Raw genomic sequence first — 17,974 nt, 5'->3', positions numbered from 1 at the left:
GAGGACAGAGCCGCTGCCCAGCAAAGCTGCCACCTCGAAGGGAGGTGGATTAGCAGAGACGAGGAGGAGGACGTCCACTGCTGATCACAGTTCAGCAGCCGGGTTATATAGTGCTGAGCAGGTGGCTTGGCAGAAAGAGCACTGGGTGTGGAGCCTGGCTTCTGGGTCTGGTACGGTCTCTAAGGGCCCTTTGATCTTGGGCAAGTCACTTGGCATCACCAAGTCCCCTGAAAATGTGGACAATGGTATCTTTTCTACCTGCCCTGCAGAATTGTTGCGAGGTCAAATAAGACAATGCATGTGAAAGTAATTTACATAAAACATGGAAAAAAGTGAACTATAAAATTTGATAAGGAGAAATTTGAAATTACTAGATCAACTGAAGCTCAGGGATTATATGTGTGGATTTTATTTACAACAATGATAACAAAAAGTTTAAAAATTAGTTCCAGTCGTTCTGTGGAATGTTTTGTAGCTTTTTAAAGAAAGATAAATATTTTTCTGTGCCCTTAAAATGTATATATGGATGAATTTTTTGGTAGCATCTGCCGGGGAAGGACCCCATCCTCACAGGGACGGCAAAAGAAGCAAGACTTAAGAGGGGGTGCTGGCAGCTGGCTGTCTCCCCTCGGCTCCGTGGGGGCTGGAAGCAGGGAGCAGGCCTCACTGGGTCAGACAGTTTGTCACATGGAGCCCAGCAGAAACCGGAACCCAGGCTGGAAGTGCTGCTTCCCTGACACCAAGGCCCATGGGGTGACAAGGTGAGCCCAGATGATGGCCACGCTTGAATTGGGTTAGTCTGCAGCTGAGGAACCAGGTGCCCAGGGCTTAGCACCTTCCGCAGCAGACAAGCCAGCCCTCCCCTGGGAACCACCTGGTCACACGGTGGCCTCCTTGGCCGACCAGCTGTGACAGAGTATGTGCAAGGATGCTCAGGCCCCATGGTGACTCTGCCCAAGGCTGTATAATATGCTTGCATCATGATTTGATTACTTGTCCTTTCTTGTTGGTCATTTAGAAGTTTCCTCTCTGTTCTGTAACAAGTTGACCGTGTAACATCATTGTTGGTAAAGCTTTGCCCACATTTCTAACTGTTTTCTTAGGCTAGACTTCTGTAAGTGAAATCACTAGGTCAGTGACTAAAAACATTTTAGTCTCTTGATACGTACTGCCAAGTGATTTTCCAGAAAGTTCTGTCATATTTACATTTCACACTAGTATATGATGATATTTGTTAATTTATCCTTCTAAACATTGAATTATTTTTTAATGTAATTTTAAAATATTTTCTCTCTCTTGTCAGTGTTAGTAGGGTAGCTTTATTCTAAGACCTTGGCCTAGTGTTCGTATAAATCAGTATGGGATTTATAGCAGCTTCTTTCCCAGGTCATTTCTTGTTAATTTAGTCAACAGATATTTATTGAGAACAAACTAGAAGCTGGGCACTCTGTGAGTCTTGGGATTTAGACATGAAATCTCAGGGACCTGGCATTCTAGATGGAAGGAGAACTTTGACCTTTAAGCAAGAAAAGGAGCTGGTTTTTCTGGATAGTGTATGTTTCATCCAACTGTATGTGGAGTTCAGATAAAGGTTTCTTAAGAGTTAAGTAAGGGTGCGGACTCATCTGCTTCCCACCCTGTGTTTATTGGACACAGGTCAGCAGTTGAACTTTGTGTTCCTGACTTTTTAGCACTCCTGTGTCTCCTTGCAACTGATAAGGCCTTTTTTATAAGACATCTGCATCTACAAATTGGGTTAAAGACCTTTGAAAGTGAGTCTACACAAACCACGATTTAATCCTGAACAGATAGGTTTTAGAATCCTTTTATGTGAGGATAGGGAGAACAGTGCCTGTTTAGGGACTTTCTGGTGGAAAGAAGCTTAAACTTGGCTTGATAACTTTGTCTCTTACTGCTGTTTCCAAAGTGCACTCACTGGGATTCTCTGGCGGGCCAGTGGTTAGGGCTTTGTGCCTTCAAAGGTCTTGGTTTGATCCCTGACTGGGGAACTAAGATCCCACAAGCCGCATGGCATGGCCAAAAAAAAGAAAAAGAGCAAAATGCATTGTCATGGATCTTTCATCTGTCCGCATTAATTTTTACCGTTTGGCCCAAGGCCACCTTGTGGCTTGGGCAAATTATCTTGTCTTCTCTCAGGGGCACAGACTTGGGGTAAAGACACAGTCTCACCTGCCTTGCAAGTTATCGTGAAAGGTCCAGTGACATGCTCTATGTACATCAGTCAGGGGGCGACACACAGCGGGAGCCTGGAGAGTGAAGTGATGGCTGTCATCAGTGGACACACTGGAGGGCTTGGTAGGGCCGCCACAGATGGCAAGATAACAAAGGTGATGTTGAAACATCTTACTTAGTGATAATAAACACATTCATTTCCATTTATCTTTTTGTTAAAAACTTTTCTGGTTCCCCCTTATTGTAGTTTTTAAAAAAATAATTGAGGTATAATTTACATACAATAACTGTATGCATTTGAAGTACAGTCTGACGAGATATATTTGGCAGATTTATACACCGTTGAAACTGCCATCACAGTCAAGATACAGAACATTTCTCTTAAAAGGTTCTTCAAGTTCATTTGCAGCCCACCCCTCCCTCCACCCTAGGCACCCTGGATCTTTTTGTCCCTACAGATTAGTTTATGTCCCCCAGAATTTTGTATAAATGGAATCATACAGTGTATTCTCTACTGTGTCTGGCCTTCCCTCAGCATGAAGTGATTGAGGTCATTGTGGGGATGTCTCTTTCCTCTTGGCTGCTGAGTGGTGTTCCCCTGTCTGCATTTATCCAGTCACCTGGCCTGGTCACATGCACTGTTTGTGGTTTGAGGCCGTTGTGAACAAAGCTGCCGTGAGCCGTCATGAGAAGCCATTGTGTGGACGTGTTTCATTTCTGTTGGACTAATACCCATGGAGGGAATGGCTGGGTTGTATGGTAGGGTTTTCCTTTTCTCCTAAAAAATGTTTTATTATATGTAAAATGGTATTATATGTAAGGAATGGTATTTACAAATAGTATGGAACTAGTTTAAAATATCTCAGAACAGCTTTTATTTAATGTAAGTATAATATGCAAATCAGTTAAAGTATGTTTTAATATGTTATTTTGCATCAATCAAAAAAATACTGGATTTTCCTAGAAAAAACAGTGACAATAAAACTTGAAGCAATCACACAGTAAATGAAAATATTTTTTTCCTGTTCTTGTACACAATTCTGTGCTTCCTTAAAATTGAAGAGAAGGCTTTACACAAAAATTTCTAAGTATAAATTCATGGGGGTGGGCCAATGCACCTGAGAACACAGCAGAGTCGGAGTGGGGGTGGGGCAGCCCTCAGGAAGGGTCTCTGTGTCTTGTGCGTGCTTTGCAGAGTTGCTCTGTGTGTCTAGGTAAGCTGCTTCCTGGTAGCTCGTGGCTTTTGTCCATGATGTTTGTGAGACAAACACAACGTGGACACACCTTTGATGGTCACTTTATTCCTTCCAGTGCAGCCAGAGGATGGGCGCCCTCTCAAGTCACCAGTCAGGCCTTTGCCACCCACTGGGTTCCTTGTGCCGCTGCCACTCAAAGTGTAAATCTTTTAAAAAGAGGGGAGTGGGAGTTAATATTTATTTTTAAAGGAATTATTCTGTAAAATCTTTTAAGAACAATTCCGTTGTTTAGGGGTTTTTGGCGTTTGAACTACCAGTTTTCTACTTCGGAATTAAGGTATTAATTAAAGATTATTCTAAAGAATCAGTGAGTTATGTCCCCAGATGAGTTAGATGGTGGGAGTTAAAAGTAATTTAACTTAGAGCTGGGAAATTGGTCCTTTCATAATTGCAACGTGGTGAGCCGGCGATTTAGTCCACTTAGTACCTTATTATGTACCGTTTTCTGTCCTGAGTGTTAGTACTGCTTAATTGAATGGTTGTAATGTGTAGGATTCCCTCGGGTCATTGTGTAAACCCCAAGTGAGGAACAAGGGGTGCCCGCAGCCCTCTGAGCAGTCTGTCAGCCTATGGGGTGGGATGGGAGGCTCGTCCCCCATGTCCTCATGCTCCTGGTGACTCATCACCCAGCTCCCTCAGGTTCATGCCTGGAGGCTTCCGGAAGGAGGAGTAAACTGTGGGGAGACTGGGTAACCCCTGCGTGCACTCTTTTTCCTAATGTATCCCTTGGATGTCTTGTTTCCCGATCAGGATCATATGTGACTTTTTTGGCCGGACTGTTTACTAAACAAGTTTTGTACTCTACAGAATATCCTTTAGTTTTGTATTTAATTAGACATTTTACATTTTCAATATAGGATTCAGTCTGTACCATCACTTTGTGATAAGATGTTTGTGACATTACCTCCATTTACTTGGTCAGTGTTAACAAACTCACTGATGTGCTTTTGCATCGTTATCAGTCAGCCATTGTCTTAACCACTGACAACATTATTTGTCCTGATAATCCCAAGCCAGTTAACTGATGATATTCTCCTCCAATTAGATATATTTTAAAGGTAATTTCTGTGGAAGTTGCTATGAAATGCAAATGATGAAGCTCTTTCCTTTCCAGGGAGGGAGAGCAAGCAATGAATAACAGTCTCTTCTTTCCCTGCCATGCTCTGGACTGCTGGAAATAGAGAAAGGAAGGGGAAACTGGAGATCAAACCACTAGGCTTTGTGAAGAGGAGGCGTCCCCCTGATGCCAGGCATCGGGGGAGCAGGTTGCAAATTTGTAAAGTAGGTCAGGTTTCTTTCTCTTTCTAACCCCTAATTGGATCTTTTGAACATTTGGGACCGCAGGCTTCCAGGACCTTCTGCCTTCCATTTCAGTGCTCAGGTGGCAAGCAGGGGCCCTGCATCCACACTGCTTAGTGCCATGTTCTTGGTGTTTCTGTTGGTGATTTCTCTGTTTAAAATGGCCCCACACACAGTGCTGAAGTGCTGTCTGGTGTTTCCAAGTGCGAGAAGCTGTGATGCACCCACTGAGAACACGTGTGTTCAGTGAGCCTCCCTCAGGTGTGAGTTCATTGTCAGTGAGGCGTCCTGAAACATGCTCACATATTGGGCCGTGAAGGAACTGGGGTCAGGGGCTCACAGGAACCTTGCCCTGTATTCCCCTGGGACCTGGGCTCAGTATTTGGCAGTTCAGGGTTAACAGTGACTTTTCTAGGAGTCTTTCTAGGATGCTTGAATTAAGAGGACTGACTGTATTGCTAGCCTTCTTTCTCCCCTCTAAGCTTCAGGCTTAGATGGCTCACTGCCTCATTTCTCTTCCCTCGCCACTGAGATGTCTAAAGGGGGCCTCGTGCTCGGTGTGGCACAGAACCCCCAGATGTCCCTATTCTAGGAAGCAGCATGTCCACCCACATGGTGTGCAAACTGCATGTTGAGAAATCAACCCCGATTCGGCCCCTTCTCTCATTTTGTACATTCAGTTTCTTAATGGTGCTGTCCATTTCACCTCCAAACATGATCTAAAGCCCTCTGCTTGCTGCCACATGAGTGGAGACCCCGGCGTTGTTCCTGGGATGTGACTCCAGCTCTCTGTGTTGCCCTCACTGTGACCCTGTGTCCCATGCTCTCCTCCTTACGGGCACTTGATCAGCTGTCCCTTCTCAGGTGGACCCAGAGGGAACAGGCTGAGAAAGATTTTGTGTTTTGAGCCGCTGACGTCACGCTTGATGATGGTAGCTTCTGCAAACAGACCTGCCTCCAAACCTGGTAGGAATATTTTTGAGACTGGAAAGGAGGTTTGCTTTTTTATTTTTATAGGTAAAATACACATCAGAACAGTGGTTTAAGAGCTTGGAGAAAATCTTGAAGAAATGCCCCTTCAAGAATAGATTATTAGAGTTTTCTTATTTGTTTTGTATTTCATTGAAACCACCTGTCTTCTAAAACAAGGAGATTAGATTTTAGACAAAACCATGGTTTCCGCTTAGTTTGTTTTTAGAATCAGTGACAGGCACCAAGAAGAAGTTCGGACTGGCTGTGTGTGTGGCACTGCCTTCCGCCTTCTCTGCCCTGCCCTGTGACGTAGGGTGAGCGTGGTCTGTCTCCTCCTGTTCCTCTCTCACGTGGTGGCTTCATCAGCAGGGCCCTGGCGCCTTTCCACGGGTTCACTTTGCACTCTGTCAGCTGAGTAAAAGGATGGGTGGAGTGCACCGATTTTATAACGTCAGTCTTGTGGTTTTACGAAGAAAAGGGTTGATGTATAATTAGTAAGTCAGAAAGGGAGGGAAGGAAACAGGAAGAGAATTTGCAGCACTTGTGCATCATAGTTGATGTCGAGGCAAGAAAGAGCGGGCAGGCAAGCTCTTGCATTCTCCAGCCCCACCTGTCCTTACTCTTGGAGCTGTCAGAGAGCTTTGCTTTCATATTCACGTGAATTTCACACCATAGTGACACGTGTTTTCATATTTGTTGAAGGCTGGCCACTTAGTCTAAACACTACTAATTGAATTTGGTTTAAAAAAGTGCACAGTACACCCAGTGAATTAATTTGATCATTCTCCCTGACCTTGTTCATATTCCCCTAAGTAGTAAAAGTATCAGAAAGATCATTTCTGGAAATATCAATTGAATTTATCTTCAATGGCTAGTGCTTTTCATGTATTACAGTTAAAGAATGAACTTGCCTGATAGTTTAGTCACCATCGTCCTCTACAAAACCTTCGGCTTGTTTGATCCATAAATGTTTTCCTTTTGATCTAGGACAGCCTTGAACCCATCCGTTCATCATCCAGTGGGTGATGAGTATCGCATTGAGCTGATGGAACCCTAAGATGATTGCTCTGTGATTACCTGAGACAGTAGGATGCTGGTTCAGCAGACACTTTTCACCTTTGAGAAGGGGAATCGTAGTTCACAGAGTCATAAAGTGTTTAGAGGGGAAGTGAAAAGTGAAAGTGAAGTCGCTCGTGTCCGACTCTCTGACCCCATGGACTGTAGCCTACCATGGGATTTTCCAGGCAAGAGTACTGGAGTGGGTTGCCATTTCCTTCTCCGGGGATCTTCCCGACCCAGGGATCGAACCTAGGGCTCCTGCATTGCAGACGCTTTACCGTCTGGGCCACACCTACCGTAAATCTGAGTCAATAGCTTCACCTTGTTTCCTGTGTATGTGGTGTAGCAGGTGGCAGTGAGAGGGTCATGGGACGATGCTCAGCACTGGACTTTGAAGAATTGGTCTTGTAAATTTTGAATACAAACATTTGCCATCTTGAAAAAAAGAAAACTGTTACAGAACTAAAAACAATAAAATGGAAAGCAGCAGCTCCCTGCACCACCTTGAGATCCTCCTCCTAGGGGGCAGCCACTTTGAATTTTTTAAGCTGTTTAACAATATTCTCTTCTTGCTTCTTGATGGCCAGTTGCAGACCTGCTCTGCAGACTTTCTGTTGGGCACGACATTGCCAAGCCACGTAGTATTCTGCAATCATTGTGTCTTCCTGGTACTACTCTTTGTTTTCCCTGGAGCTGTTAATTGCCTCAGCTTTTCCCTTTGCCCAGCTGTCTTTGAAATTATCAGTTGTTTTCTAAAGTACGGCAGCTGCGCCGTAAGCTTGTCTGTGATGTTCTGTCTGCTTAGGGGCCTCAGTCAGTTGTGCCCCCCTGGCCTGTGCCTGTCATTTTTCTGCTCGGGTCTACATCAGTTGCTCCTGGGTCTGCTGCCTGGCCTTTGTCTCCACTTCCCCCAGAGTCGTTTGGGATTACCTCTCTGTTGAATCACCTTTTCCTTGGTCTGTGTCTTTCCTGTTTTTGATTTACCTTAAGTATATTCTCTAGAAGTTTCCTTCGAAAGGGTATGTGGGAGGTCTGTGTTCTGAGTCCACATGTTAGAAAATGTCTTGGTCTGTCCTTAACACTTTTTGGACTTGGTATAAAATTCTTCTAGTAAAATTTTCTTCTGATTTTGAAGACTTTTACTTTACTTTTTTTTTTTGGCTTATCATTCTGCCTGTAAGATTTATCCATGTTGTTTCACATAGTTATATTCACTTTTACAAACATATGACGTTTTATCTTTTGGATATACCACTATTAAAAAAAAATCTGCTCCACTCTCACTGGATATTGAGGTGGTTTCCATTGGGGGTTATTGCTGCAAGTGCCGCTGTGACCGTTCACGTTCGTATTTCCTGGCATTCATGTGAATGGTGAATTCCCAGTAGCATTTATAGGAAACTCAGTCTGTGATTTTTTTTTCCAACTCTGTTATATGTCACATGTTTATATCTACAAGAGTTTCTGGGCTTGTATTCTGTTCTGATGGTCTGTCCCATGCCAGAACCACCCATCTTGTAACCCCCAAAACAGAAGTAAAAACCTCCCGAGATTGTGCTTCGCAGGGACGATCTTGGAGGCCCTCTGGGAAAAGTGGCTGCTGAGAGTGCTGCATCCATCCTGAGTGTGCTTTCTGTCTCCAGGGATTTGGGTCCTCTTTCAGGGTTTTCAACACAATTTTAGAATTTTTCCATTAAACTCTTATACATTGTTGAACTGATTTATCACCAAGTGTTAAATTTATGGGCTTTCCTGGTGGCTCATGGTAAAGGACCCACCTGGCAATGCCGGGGACGTGGGTTCAATCCCTGGGTCAGGAAGATCCCCTGGAGAAGGAAATGGCAACCCACTCCAGTATTCTTGCCTGGGAAATCCCACAGACAGAGGAGCTTGGCGGGCTACAGTCCAGGGGGTCGCAAAAGAGTTGGACAGGACGTAGCGACTAAACAATTTAATATGTGCTTTTATATGTTGACTTCGTAACTGGCAGTCTTGTCAACTTCTGTGAATGATTCTAACAGTTTAGGTTTTTGTTTTTTTTTATTTTAACCTTTTCTATGTGGATAGTCAATCCACTAGTGAGATAATCATTTCCTTTTTTTTTTCTTTTTCCCCTTCTTTACAATCTTTCTGCCCTTTTCCTTGCCCCATTTCATTGGCTAAAGCATTTGGGCCCATTTCTGCTGGGGCTTCCTGACTGAGAAGATTGAGCTAGAAAACCCTCCAGCACAGTGCCAGTGCAATTGCTGAGTGTGGACCCCCTTCATTTCTTCCCCATCTTAAGGGAAAAGTTTCCAGCATTTCCCCACAAACTATAACATTTGCTGTGAGTTGTAAATACCTTTTATCATGTTGAAAAAACAATTCGTCCTGTTTCTGGTTTGCCAAAAGATTTTTTTCAGGCATGGACGGCTGTTCAGTTCTTTTAGTACTTTCCTTGTAGGTACATGTGTGATACTGTTGTGATAGTATATTATACAACTAAGTCGTGAACTAGTCTAGCCCTGCCTTGTCTCACGTGATAACCACTATTGAGTTCTTGAAGTATGTTCTAAGTGTAAAACAAATCCAGGACTTTGAAACCTTAGTACAAAAAAAAAGCAGAATATTTATTATATTGATTATATGTAGAAATGATAATGTTTTAGCTATATTGAGTTAAATAAAACTTGTTATTAAGGTTATTTTTTACCATTTATTTTTTAGTTGTTTACTGTGTAAGTAAGTAAGTGTAAGTGAAAGTTGCTCAGTTGTGTCTGACTCTTTGCGACCCTGTGGACTGTAGAGTCCGTGGAATTCTCTAGGCCAGAATACTGGAGTGAGTAGCCGTTCCCTTCTCCAGGGGATCTTCTCAACCCAGGGATCGAACCCAGGTCTCCCACATTGCAGGCAGATTCTTTACCAGCTGAGCTACCAGGGAAGCCCTTGTTTACTGTGGCTGCTAGAGAATTTTAAAATACATATTTGCCTCATATTATGTGTTTTTTGGACAGCACTGGCTAGACACGCTGATGTTTGCATCCAAATGTAGTTTATAGTAAAGAATCTGCCTGCAATTCAGGAGACCTGGGTTCGATTCCTGGGTTGGGAAGATCCCCTGGAGAAGGAAATGGCAACCCACTCCAGTATTCTTGCCTGGAAAACCCCATGGACAGAGGAGCCTGGCGGGCTACAGTCCAGGGGGTCGCAGAGTCAGACAGGACTGAGCGACTAACACAATGTGTATTAAGTGTTTAATAGGTGTCCTCATTATTTTAAGCATTATTACAGTAACCCAGTGAAGTGGGAAAATTTTCTCCATGTCTTGGATGAGAAAACTAAAAGTCAAGGAGAGAGTAACAAAGTAGCTAGTGGGCAGCAGAGCCAGGACTGTAACCCAAGCAGCTGACTCCTGTGCCTGCACTGTCGGTCACTCCCTTGTAGGGATCATATGACATTTTAGATCACTGGGGAAAGGATGTGCTTTTCAGTGAACGGTGGTGACAGTTGATTACCCAGAAAATACTTAGATTCCCTTTGTCATTCTACACTTGAAAAATCAAACCAAAAGAACTCCAGATGGATTAGGCCAAAGTGTCGCTTGTTTATGTATATACACTTTGACCTATAACGCATCTGGAGTTTTTTGTTTTATTTTTTTAAGTATAAAATGAAAAATATAAATACATGAATATATACATATATGCACATATATGTAATTTTTAAGTGAATATTTTTCTAATTTTATTGAGAAAGGAACACTACTTCCTAAGCAGGTCACAAAAACTTAGAATCTGTCATAAAAAAGCAATCAACAGACATGACATCGTATGAACAAACTTAATATATATAAATGTATTATTTATATTCTTTTTTGTGTGACAGAAGCTTTCATAAAAAGTAAAACAGGCAGTATAGTTGGAGAAAATATTTGCAGCACTTACAAGCAAAGATTGCTATCCAAAATATATGAAGAGCACCTGCAAACCGGTAAAAAGACAAACAACAGTAAAAAAATAGGACAAAGGATATAAACAATTCAGAGAAGAAACACAGACAGCCAATAATCCTAATAGACAGGGAAATGTAAACTACAACAACCAGCAGATTACCAGACTGTTAAAGAGCATTGGTGAGATTGTGGAGAAGCGGACGTTCTCGTAGTGTTCGGTGGGGGGCATTTTGTGCCAGATTTCAGAAGGCAGTTTGGTAATGTCTGTCCCAGTTTAAAATGTTTATAGAGTACATCCTATGCCCAGAGCTTGGTTTCTAAATACCATTCTCCATTAAAAGGGATCTGTGATCCTTGGGGAAATGGTTGATTCTGGGGCTGGGTAGGGAAAAATACAAAGTGAGCCTGCCTGGAAAGTCTTGTGATGGCAGGAAGTGAAGAAGTGCTCAGAGAATGATGGGGACAAGTTGGAAGACACAAGAGCCAACTTGAAGAAGCACCTGGCTGCTGACCCCAAAGTTAGGGCATGATAAAAGATGGCGAGGAACAGATACCCACATCCTCCCAGAGCATCTCCCAACAAGATTCTTAGGAATCACAGAGGGACAGACAGCCACAAAAACAGAAACCTGGTGGACTCACCTCTACCAGATGTTGAAGGTTTGCATCACCAGTAAAAGGCTGATCAACATCATGGACCCTGATGTCCTGCATCAAGAACGCAGCCTCATTTTCTGTGTTGTGGTTTAGTCGCTCAGTCGTGTCCAACTCTTTTGTGACTCCATGGACTGTAGCCCCACCAGGCTCCTCTGTCTGTGGGATTTCCCAGGCGAGAATACTGGAATGGGTTGCCATTTCCTTCTCCACATTTTCTGTGTAATTCTTGCCAAAAATACACAACCTCAGTTGCATCAGAAGAAAACTGCGGGCGAATCCAGATTGGGGAACATTCTACAAAACAACCGAGCACTGCTCTGCGAAATGAAAAGGTCGCAACCCTGAGGCTGGAGGCCATCACGACCAGACGAATTGCAGCGGGGCATCCTGGGTTGGATCCTGGATGGAAGAAAAGGACCTTACTGAGAAAACCGAGGCAGTTCCAGTAGGGTTACCAGGTTGCCTGTTAGTATTGTGTTGATGAGATGGTAACCTGAGGGGAAGCTGGATAGAGGACACGTGGCAAGTCCATGTTTATGCAGTTTTTCTGCAGATCTAAAATGTTTCAAAATTAACAGTTAGCTGCCCATACTTGTCGACTCTGGAATTCAGTTTCTGAATCTCTTCTGCAGGTTCAGAAAAATAGATAAAAAACAATGTTGATTTCACATAGCTTGTGATGGCGGAGTATTGGAAACAGATTCACCAGTACAAAATCAAAGTATAGCATTAATGCAAATTTTACTGTGGGATGTACCAATTTAAAAACTTGAGGTAGATTTATATGCCCTGACATAGGAAAATCTCTGTGGAAAACAAAAAAACTTGCAGAAAAACATATATTAAATTTAACTTTATGATATAGGCAGTAAAAAAAAAAAGGAACTTTTATTTTTGCATTTTACACGTTCTGCATCTTCCTCCCCACCCCCTTCTATAATCTAAACACTGGGAGACAGTAAGTATGGTATTTTCTGTCTTCAATGAGATCATCCTCTTGTATGTTAGGAAAACTCAGAATGGTTATTTAATATTTATGCTTTATTTTATAAGCGGCTCTTTGATAAAAATACAAAGACCTAAACTCAGCCCTTAGGAAAAGTTTCTTACTGGTTTATATTTATGTTTCTTAAACTAACCTCAGTGGAGAGGGGCTGTCTTTTAGGCAGTCTCAGAGTTCAGGGAGTTCACAGTTGATGACTTCTTCGCTGGGGGTGTCTGGTCCCTGTGCCCCGAGCGTGTGTCTGTTGGGCTGAGGGAGCACTCTGCCCTGGGAGGGCCTCCTGGGCTTGGTGTTGGCACCATGGTTACCTGGCTCCTCAGCTCTCCTGTGTCTTCAGCGTCCTTCATCATGGACGGGGAATGGTGGTGGCTGGGGTGCTGCCTGGCCTCCTGCAGGTTGTTTTGATGCCCAAGAAATTCTGTATTTCTGTGAACGTATCTCTGTGTCTCTTTGGAAGCTGATGCAGCTTTGGAAGGTTACCTGCTTGGTTATGGTGCAGCAGCACGTTTCCCTTCAGTCAGAGTGACAGGCCTCAGGTTGTCCAGCAGCACCACGAACCTGGTTCATGTTTGGAATTCTGCATTGTTTTAGCTTTGAATCTGCATTTCTCAGGCCTCTTTTTCCTGCCAACTTCTTTCCAGGTAGGTTTCCTGGCTGGGAAGAGAATGTGCAGCCCCACCAATACAAATGTCATTCTGTGACTTTGGGCATAAAATCATTTTCAAGAAGAGTAAGGTAATTGGACTGAGGGTTTGTTCAGTGGAGGGAAGTTAAGTTTGGGGCCTGTAGTCTTGGAAGGATGAATGATCACTATGCGAATGACAGAAATGCAGGTAGGTCTCTGAGGGTGGAGGGGCTCTGTTGCGGTGACACCAGACACGGGGGGAGACAGGCAGGACCACGTCTTGAAGGACCTCTTGTGCTGGGCGGTTCTATATCTAAAATGCCCTTTCTCTCCAGACAGTGCCCACTCACCCATAAAGGTCACCTCTACTTTTCTCTTCAAGATTGTGACCCCAAGGCAGTATTTGAATCACCTGATCTCCTCCTAAATGCCAGATATTGCCACTAAGATTGTGAATTTTCTCAAAAGTCACTCTTCTTTTTTGGACTGCTCACGCCCCCATTCTTCCTGCTGCCCTCAGGGACTGATTTTTGGTGTTCTTTCTCCAAGAGCTTGGAGCCTCCGACCCTCACATCCTAGTCCTGAGCAGCCCAGGTGGTGGTTTCAGGTGACCTCTGCCACCACCTAGGGCCTCCAGAGACCTGTGCTCTCATCAGCTCGAGCCCAACACCCAGCTAGCGTGGCAGTCAGCACAGTTAAAACTGAACCACACAGTAGAGACTCAAGTCTTTTTTGAGGGAATGCGGAGTACTCAACCTTGAATGCTCCTTGGAAGGACTGATGGTGAAGCTGAAGCTCCAGTACTTTGGCCACCTAATGTGAACAAGCTGACTCACTGGCAGAGACCTTGATGCTGGGAAAGATTGAAGGCGAAAGGTGAAGAGGGGGGCAGAGGATGAAATGGTTGGATAGCATCATTGACTCAGTGGACGTGAACTTGGGCAAACTCTGGGAAATATTGAGGGACAGGGAGGAGGCCTGGCATGCTGAGTCCGTGGGGTTGCAAGGAGTCAGACACAACTTAGTGACTGAACAACAGCAACTTAGCACTTAATGTTTTTCAGATAATGAGCACCAGCTTTGTGAGCACCAGCTAGAACATGGGGGCAGACCCTCAGGTTACCAGGGGATGAGACTTCTAAGGACACAGGAAGTGGGAGGTTCCACCACCACAGTGGCTCTGGGTCCCCGAGCTCAGGTCTGTTCATGGGGAAACAGCCTTGGGCATCTAGTCATGCACACAGTGCCTGGTTAATTTCATTAGTCCATGTGGTGGGGAACAGGAAGCAGGAGGTTCACTGCAGAATGCATCTCACACACTGTGGAATTTTGGACCCGAAAAGCCTGTGTCCAGTGTTTTTGTTTTGGCTTGGGGGAGTCACAGAGGTTCAGATTTCACCTCTGTGATGCCTGTTCTGACCACCACACTTAGTACTTTTTGGGGGGGCTGTGTTGGGTCTGCGTTGCTGCACAGGCTTTTGCCTGGTGGCGGCGAGTGGGGGGCTACTCCTTGTTGCAGTGTGAGGGTGGCTTCTTGCAGTGGCCCCTCGTGTTGCAACGCACAGCTTCTAGGTGCTCGGGCTTCAGTAGCTGCAGTGCCTGGGCTCGGCAGTAGCAGTTCCGGGCTCTAGAGCCCAGGCTTCATAACTGTGGCAGATGGGCTTAGTTGCGCCGCAGCATGTGGGATCTTCCCAAATCGGGGATGGAACCCGTGTCTCCTGCATTGGCACCAGGGAAGCCCCGTGTTTAGTACTTTAATAATTACTGCAACCTACCCACACACTCCTGGATGCTTCTTTCCCCCATAGCACCTGCTACTTTCTAGCGTGCTAGTTAATTTATTATTTATTGTGAATATTGTTTATTGTCTGTGTCTGCCTGTATAACGTAAATTCCCATTGGCCATCACCTATTCCCATAAATTAATCACAGTGGCAAGCCAATTTTCATATAACAAAAACCTTTCAGGAAATGAGAACAGTGGAATATCACCAGAGCCACACCCTACATACTAGGTAGAACATGACTTTCTTCTGTATACATTCAAAAGGTAATGTATTTGCAAAAAGGGCTAATTGTAAACCTTTTAACAATCTTATCATAACCAGCAGAGGGCAGCACAGTTCGAATTTATCACATCTAGTAATTTTGACTTTATTTTAAAGGACATTTAAAACTGTAACAACTGCTTTCAGATGTAGTTCAATGTTTATCTCAACATCGTTTAATTTTTTTTTTTTTCGTTTTTGCTGTACCGTGAGGCATGTGGGATCTTAGTTTCCCAACCAGAGGTCAAACCCGTCCCTCGTGCTGTAGAAGCACGCGGGGCCCTAACCACTGGACCGCCAGGGAATTCCTCAGCATCAAATATAGTATTCTGCTTTCTCATTTGTGAGCCATGCTATTGCTTCTCCGTCTTTGTGGAGGAAGACGTTTCTGTTTAACATCACGAATAGGTCAAGCGCATGTTTTCTAAAGCACACAGGACCGCGTTTCTGAGTGTGATGGTGAGGACAGGTGCGAGTCCTGTGGGGCGTAGTTCCATCACCAGTGGGGAGCGCTAATCACTCACCCGAGCTTGTCTCAGGTCCAGGGCTGCCCTCCCCCGCTCCTGGAGGACTGGATCCGGATGCCGATCCTCCAGCACGCGGTCCTCACTGAGCTCCTGGTGATGTGTCGACCCCCAAAACCACATGGGCTCCCCACCCCCACCCCCCACCCCCCGCGCCGAGTTTATGGCGTTCTATGGCATTGATCTGAAGAATTACACCTTTCTCTTTTTTTTCTTGCAAAAGTTAATGACTTCTTGGAAAAAATTGAAATTCAGATTGTGTAAGACAAAGGGAAAGGACATGGTTTAGGGCTTTTGAAAAATATCTAATTGATTTTTACTGTTGATGATAAAACTGCTGAAAATTCGGCCTTACAAAGTGTGGGCAGGTAACTGTGGTGAGGTGCAAGTTCAGTGCACATCCAGGAGCTTTTTATTTGCGCTCTCTGTGACACATGCCTAGTAAATCCTTTGCTCTCAAGCCTTTTTGTTTTTGTACTTTGCTGATTTGGTGCTGTTCATGTGTATGAGAAACAGTACAAATCCATATTTTTCAGGTAACCCAAGAAGTAGAAAGACAGTGAAGTCGCTGTTGTGTCCAACTCTTTGCAACCCCATGGACTGTTTAGCCTGCCAGGCTCCTTCATCCATGGAATTTTCTAGGCAAGAATACTGGAGTGGGTTGTCATTTCCTTCTCCAGGGATCAAACCAAGGTCTCCTGCACTGCAGGCAGACTCTTTACGGTCTGAGCCACCAGGGAAGCCCAGGAAGTAGAGTAACTTTCAAAAGAGCGTTGCAGTGTTTCTAGGCAGCTGTGGGTTTCTCTCTGTAGAAGGTTGAGGTCTTTGTCACTTTCTACGTCACCTTACAGTTACACTTCTGTGGGTTTTTGGACACTTGCATGATTGTGTTCTCCAAGCCCTTCCTATTGGCAGCTTATCAGGAAAGATCTAAGCTGCAAAGAAGGAGGTCATCATGAAACAAAATGACATATCTTCAAATCTCAGAAATTCCTCTGAGATTGGAGATATGGAATGACGCTAGAAACCAGAGGGTGGGTCTGAAGTCATGACAGGCAGTTAAGACACCCAGTTCTTTTCCATCTCCTGCAGCAAGGCGATTTCTCTTTCCCTTTGGTAAAACATGGAGATCAGGCTGTAAGGGGACTGAGTGAAAGTCTGTGTACTTAGGAGCTCACCTGCCCAGGTGCTGCTGGCCAGCTTTATTGGAGATCGTGTCTTTAGATCACTGCTCAAGACAAGAACCTACAGAGCCCTACATGTGGGGTCTGTACGTGTTAATTGCTTTATTATTTTACAAAGACACTCACCACTCAACAGGCCATAGCTACTACACAGAGTTTTTAATCAGATTGTCAGTGCCTCTCTCTTAAATATGAAGAAATAGCTTCTGTTTACTAGACATTTAAGGAAAATCCCTGAACATGAATAGAACAAGTAAACAGAAGAAAATAAATTAGAGGAAACAGGTCATGGAAGATATAGAAGAAAACTTTAAAACTGTATACTTAAGAGTCTCAGAAGTTATATTAATGAAATAAGAATCGGATGCTATCAAAAAGATACATTCAGAGATTAAGAGTGAGATTAAAAATAAAAGAAATAGGCTTCCCAGATGGCTCAGTGGTAAAGAATCTGCCTGCAGTGCAGGAGACGTAGATTCAGTCCCTGGGTCCAGAAGATCCCCTGGAGAAGGAAATGGCAACCCACTCCAGTATTTTTGCCTGGAGAATCCCATGGACAGTGAAGCTTGGCAGGCTACAGTCCACGGAGTGGCAAAGAGTCTAACATGACTTTGCGACCAAACAACAAATACCAGAAATAGAACATTCAAATAGAAAGATTGGAAGATAAAGCAGAGAATTGTCTTAGTTCAGGCTGTTGTAACAAAGTAGCACAGGATGGGTGGCTTAAACAACAGATGTTTGTTTCTCACAGTTGAAGAGACTGAAAGTCTAAGATTTCAGTGCTGGCTGGATTGGGTTCTTGGTCAGGGCCTCCTTCCTAGTTTATAGAGAGCTACACTCCTGCTGTGTCCTCACATGGCAGAAATAGAGCTAGCTAACTCTCTGGCCTCCTCATATAAGGGCACTAATCCTATTCAGGTCGCTCCACCCTCATGACCTGATCACCTCCCAGAGGCTCCATTTCCAAATACCATCACGTTGTGCATGAGGGGACACAAACATTTGGTCCACTGAAAGATTATTTCCTAGAAAGCAGCTCAAAAAGAAGAAGAAAAGTAGGAGTGAATAGGTAAGAATAATTAAAGGATCCACAAGGGAGGTCCAGTTGCTAATAAAAATGTCGAAAAACAAGAACTGGGGGGAAAAAAAGGACAGAAATTTAATTATCAGAGTCTAAGATTTCAGGCGTAGGTTCTATCCGATGGCTAACTTAACATGAA

The 17,974-nt window shown here is 44.0% G+C and overlaps 1 protein-coding gene and 1 long non-coding RNA gene across 2 annotated transcripts in view; both read left to right on the top strand.

The window, feature by feature from the left end:
- Window positions 1-3,192, top strand: part of LOC120866829 — a 4,834-nt gene extending 1,642 nt beyond the window's left edge. Inside the window, exon 2 of the long non-coding RNA XR_005721756.1 lies at window positions 45-3,192. This is a non-coding gene — a long non-coding RNA (uncharacterized LOC120866829). The remainder of the gene's footprint in view (window positions 1-44) is intronic.
- Window positions 1-17,974, top strand: part of CYTH1 (cytohesin 1) — a 76,111-nt gene that overhangs the window by 14,654 nt on the left and 43,483 nt on the right. The gene's annotated exons all lie outside the window — the stretch shown is intronic.

Source organism: Oryx dammah, unplaced genomic scaffold, assembly GCF_014754425.2.
Source record: "Oryx dammah isolate SB20612 unplaced genomic scaffold, SCBI_Odam_1.1 HiC_scaffold_8, whole genome shotgun sequence".
Classification (NCBI taxonomy): Eukaryota; Metazoa; Chordata; class Mammalia; order Artiodactyla; family Bovidae; genus Oryx; species Oryx dammah.
The sequence above is the reverse complement of the archived record's forward strand: the minus strand, read 5'-3'. Positions and strand labels throughout refer to the sequence as shown.